We start from the raw sequence: 6,000 nt of genomic DNA, 5'->3' as shown, positions 1-6,000 counted from the left end.
TACACATTCTCACAGCAGAGACCTAAAGGATAGACTGATAACTACACAAACATAATGACTGTGGAAGAACTGACAGGTACAGGTTGATGACTAGACTGCCATATTCACAGATCACAACCTGTGTGGAAAAGTTTAACTAAACTGAGATACTCACAAAACAGAAGCTGACAGGTACATGTTGATAACCACGTTGACATATTCCCAACAGAGAAATGGATAAGGTAATACCGATAAAAGCACTGCCACATTCACATAGCAGAGACTGATAGTGGGAGACTGAAAATTACACAGACAAATTCATTGAGCAGAAAGAAACGGGTACAGATTGATAAAGCCAGTCAAACAGTCTCATAGCAAAGACTGATAGGCACTGCAATAGTAAATACTCTTACACATTCTCACATCAGAGGCATTCTGGGATTGTGATAATTATACTAACGTAATCACTGTGGAAGAATGGACAGGTACAGACTGATGACTACAATCACACATTCAGATGGCAGAAACTGACAGGGACAGATTGTGAGAGAGTAATAATCATTCACCTCCCGAAAGTTCACATGGGCAGATCAAAAACCACACTCCTGTTTTACACAGCCAATAACGAGAGGTAAACTCACCCTTAACCAACCTTAAATTCTGAACAACACTATCTCACAGTGCAAGCAGGGAACAAATAACACAAGATTGTTACAATTAAAATTCGCACAAGTATCATGTTCAAAATAATCCTTAAATAACAGTGACCAGTTCAGAGTGAGTACAAATGACTTGTGACCAAATAAAGTTCAGAGAAAATCCACATAGCAAAGTTCATAATGAAAAAAAGATCTGCTAGAAACTGAAATGCACCAAATAATATCTATTCTAATGTAGTGCAAAGTAAGATTTCAGGAACTGAAATATTGGCAGGAGGCCGCTGACACTGATTGAGGAGCCAAACAGTCAGGGAGTAAAATTCATGTTGTCATCAGAAAGCAAAAAGCACAGGTCACAGTACATCAGTTCCCTTTAGTCATTGAGGTAATCAGAGTAGAACTGACAATGATACACACAGTGGCTGCTATTCTGAGTAATGTATGAATACTTTGGCTGATACTCATTGGAGATTTGAAGAAGAAGAGGGGAAAGGATAACTGAAGAGAGTTTTAGATTAGTTTAGTTACAGTGTGGAAACAGGCCCTTCGGCTCAACAAGTCCGCACCGATCCGCCGAAGCGCAACCCACCCAGACCCCTTCCCCTACATTTACCCCTTCACCTAACACTACGGGCAATTTAGCATGGCCAATTCACCTAACCTGCACATAAGCACCTGGAGGAAACCCACGCAGACACGGGGAGAATGTGCAAACTCCACACAGTCAGCTAACCACTGTGCCACCGTGCCGCCCACTTAGCAAGATTTCCATGCTGCATATGCTCACCTGTCACCTCATAGTTGTGTGCTATTGTTGCACTGTGAATAAAAGTACTATTGTAGTAAAGCAGAATTTATAGGCAAAAATTAGTTTCCTCTTCCAGCCAAAGAAAAATACACTAACAAAATAATAGGTGTTCCTAGAATGGTCTGGTCAGTAAAAATCACTGCTTAAAGTGGTGGTGAAGTAAAAGGCACAAATAGAATTACTGACCTGTGCTGAATTAGCTGACCTTGATCAGAGTTTGCAGAAAGGATGATGGTAGAATGTCCTTCATCTTCAGAGAGTGTAGAACAAGAAACACAAGCAAAAGAGAACATTCCTTAACTCCCATTTTCCTCCAACACGATGCATTTGTCAAGTAGTTCCATCATTTCCAGGAGTAAAACACAGTCCCTGTCAGATTGCAGTGCATTTTCTCACTTGACAACAAATATGATGCCATTTTAAAATGGAAGAGAAAAGAAAACCATTATCAAAACATGCAGAATACATTACAAGTAGAAACTCACACTTTAGAATGAGCTCGGAATTTGATCCCTTCACAAACCTTCCGATGATAATGCAGATCCTGACAGATCCACATTGAATCCCAAACTAACCAATCAGAGTGAGGTTACTATGCCTACAAAGTAGCCAATCAGGAGGCAGGATTTCCCATCCCTCATTAGCATTGATGACATCGTCAGTCTATAAAATGCGAGATCCTTATTCCGCTTTCCCTTATTCTGTGTCTGACAGTGAGTGTTTTTATGGCTGAAGAAGGGTCAAGTTGCGAAGAAAGTGTTGAATAGGGCGCCTGTGAAGGGCGGCAAGAAAACGAGGCGGTCCAGGAAAGAAAGTTAATCTATCTACATTTACAAAGATGCAGGTTCACCCCGACACCGGCATCTCCTCCAAGGCCATGAGCATCATGAACTCGTTCGTCAACGATATTTTCGAGCGCATCGCGGGGGAGGCTTCCCGCCTGGCCCATTACAACAAGCGCAGCACCATCAGCTCCCGGGAGATCCAGACCGTCGTGCGGCTGCTGCTGCCCGGGGAGCTGGCCAAGCACGCCGTGTCGGAGGGTACAAAGGCGGTGACCAAGTACACCAGCTCCAAGTGAAGGACCGCATTGCACTGAAACACACACATCCACAACCCAAAGGCTCTTTTAAGAGCCACCTACAACTTCCCTGAAACAGGAAGACCATTATGTTTCTGTATATGTACCATTAATGCCTCTGCGAGGACTGACAGAGAGGTAGTTACACCCCAGATAAAAGGAAAAGACTTAGGGGACAGAAAGGGATCCCCTGTGGCCATTCCCCTCAACAATAAGTATACCGTTTTGGATAATGTTGGGGGGGATGACTTACCAGGGGAAGGCAGTGGGGCAGCTGCTGCTCAGAAGGGAAGGTGAACAGGAGCAGAGCAGTGGTCATTGGGGACTCGATAGTTAGAGGGACAGATAGGCGGTTCTATGGGGACGAGAGAGACTCACGGTTGGTGTGTTGCCTCCTGGGTGCCAGGGTCCGTGATGTCTCTGATTGTGTTTTTGGATCCTCAGTTCGAACGGGCCTCGGGGGCCAAGGTAAACCGAGGCAAGAGCAAGGCCATGCTCTTCAGGAACTGGGCCGACCAATCCTCTATCCCCTTCACCGTCAGGACTGACCACCTGAAGGTGCTGGGTATTTGGTTCGGGGGGGCTTGGGCGTGCGCCAAGACCTGGGAGGAGCGGATCAGGAAGATGAGACAGAAACTAGGCAGATGGGGGCAACGGTCGCTCTCCATCGCGGGAAAAAACCTGGTCATCAGGTGTGAGGCACTCTCAGTATTGCTATATGTGGCACAGGTCTGGCCTATCCCCAGGACCTGTGCCGCTGCAGTCACCTGGGCCACCTTCCAATTCATTTGGAGATCAAAGATGGACCGGGTCCGAAGAGACTCAATGTACAAAGACCGGTGCAATGGGGGAAAAACACTCCCAATGCCACCCTCACCCTGATGGCCACCTTTGTGTGTGGCTGCATCAAGCTGTGCGTGGATCCCCGGTACGCAAACACCAAGTGTCACTACGTACTGAGGTTCTACCTGTCCCCGGTGTTGCGAAGGATGGGCCTGGCCTCGCTGCCGCGGAACGCTCCGAGTAGTTGGACCATTCCGTATCACCTGTCCTTCGTGGAGAAATTTATGAGGAAAAACACCTTTGACCACAAGTCCATCAGGAAGTGGTCAGCACGTAGCGTCCTTGAGACCCTTCGGGAAAAGGAGAGGGTGGATCCTGTCGAGCGGTTCCCTGAGCAGACTGTCAAAGCCATTTGGCAGAAGGTCTCATCGCCAGAACTTTCCAACAAGCACCAAGAAGGGCTCTGCCTGTGAGATCCTTCATGCACGCCCGGACTCTCTGCCGCACCGAACGCTGCCCTCGAAGTGGCTGCAGGGGGGATGAGACAGTCACACACCTCCTTCTGGAATGTGCCTATGCAGAGGAAGTCTGGAGAGGAATGCAGTGGTGCTTGTTGAGGTTCGTCCCGAGCAGCGCCGTGACGCGGGACTCCGTGCTCTACGGCCTGTTCCCCGGGACTCACACCGAGATGAACATTAACTGCGCCTGGAGGATCATCAACTCAGTGAAGGACGCTCACTGGGCGGTCCGAAACCTGTTGATCTTCCAGCTGAAGGAGTTGACCCCGACCGAGTGTTGCAGACTGGCACATTCCAAGGTCCAAGACTACGTGTTGAGGGACGCGCTGAAGCTTGGGGCAGCTGCCGCCAAGGTGCGGTGGGGAAAGACCACCGTGTAAGATCGGCCTGCCTAAAGAAGAACAGGGGGCCCATGCGGACGTTTTTTGGGCTCTGCTGATGCCTCAGCCAAATATATGTACAAGATTGAAAAATGCACAGACCTGTATATGACAATGATAAATTCGAATCTGTGTTTGTAAATGTGGACATATGTATGGCATGACCAAATGTACAGACCATCAAATCATTTTATGAATAAAGTATATTTTTGAAAAAAAAAGTTTTTGGGATCCTTTGGGGGGGAGGGAGAGCAGTCCCATGTCGTGGTCCACATTGGCACCGACGACATAGGTCAGAAGAGAGATGGGGATGTGAGGCAGAAATTCAGGGAGCTAGGATGGAAGCTTAGAGTTGTTTTCTCTGGTTTGCTGCCCGTGCCACGTGCTAGTGAGGTGAGGAATAGGGAGAGAAAGGAGTTGAACACGTGGCTACAGGGATGGTGCAGGAGGGAGGGTTTTGGGTTTTTGGATAATTGGAGCTCTTTTTGGGGTAGGTGGGACCTCTACAAGCAGAATGGTCTTCATCTAAACCAGAGGGATGCCAATATCCTGGGTGGGAAATTCGTTAAAGCTTTTAAGGTGGATTTAAACTAATACAGCAGGGGAATGGGAACCAAAATTGTAGGACAGATCCAGAAGAGGATGAGAGTAGGGAGTTCCAAAATCAAGTATCTGACACTGGCAAGTGAGAACCTGGTTTGAAGTGTGTGTACTTCAATGTGAGGAGCATCCGAAATAAAGTGGGTGAACTGGCAGCAGGGGTTGGTACCTGGGACTTCGATGTTGTGGCCATTATGGAGACATGGATAGAACACAGACAGGAATGGCTGTTGCAGGTTCCGGGATTCAGATGTTTCAGTAAGAACAGAGAAGATGGTAAAAGAGGGGGAGGTGTGGCATTGTTGATCAGGGACAATATTACAGTTGTAGAAAAAATGTTTGGGGACTCGTTAACTGAGGTAGTATGGGCTGAGGTTAGAAACAGGAAAGGAGAAGTCACCATGCTGGGAGTTTTCTATAGTCCTCCAAATAGTCCCAGAGATGTAGAGGAAAAGATAGCAAAGATGATTCTCGATAGGAGTGAGAGAGGCAGGGTAGTTGTCATGGGGGACTTCAACTATCCAAATATTGACTGGGATCACTACAGTATGAGTACTATAGATGGGTCAGTTTTTGTCCAGTGTGTACAGGATGGCTTCCTGACACAGTATGTAGACAAACCTACAAGGGGCGCAACCAGTTTAGATTTAGCACTGGGTTCTTTATTCCTGATGAAGGGCTTTTGCCCGAAACGTCGATTTCGCTGCTCGTTGGATGCTGCCTGAACTGCTGTGCTCTTCCAGCACCACTAATCCAGTATTTGGTTTTCAGCATCTGCAGTCATTGTTTTTACCCAGAACGTAATCATGTTTTCTCAGTATATCGGGGTGCTGTTGAAAAGTGAAATAAATGATGAGTTGCAGAGTGCAGGGTTTGGCGCCTTTTTTGTTTCCGCTTGTGTTTAATGTTCAGAAGATTCCATTCAGGGTCAGAAATGGGCAGATTCCAGGAGGCGAGGTCATGGGTTTTAACGTAGAAGTAAATTAGATCGAGTATTCGTGCATTCTTCTGTGTTTAAACTCTCTACTTTTCGGTACATATTGGCGGGCTTTTCAAATTGGAAATAAGCGGTTGATGGTTTTGGCGCCGGTACTTTCCGCCCCCCTCCCCGTGCCCTCTCCGGATTGGGGAATGAGGCAGATATCTGATTGGGAATTGAAACAACATTAGGAGGGGCTGAACAATGGGACCA

The sequence above is a fragment of the Chiloscyllium punctatum genome, chromosome 52 (assembly GCF_047496795.1).
Source record: "Chiloscyllium punctatum isolate Juve2018m chromosome 52, sChiPun1.3, whole genome shotgun sequence".
In the NCBI taxonomy this organism is placed as follows: Eukaryota; Metazoa; Chordata; class Chondrichthyes; order Orectolobiformes; family Hemiscylliidae; genus Chiloscyllium; species Chiloscyllium punctatum.
This window is presented reverse-complemented; position numbering follows the sequence as displayed.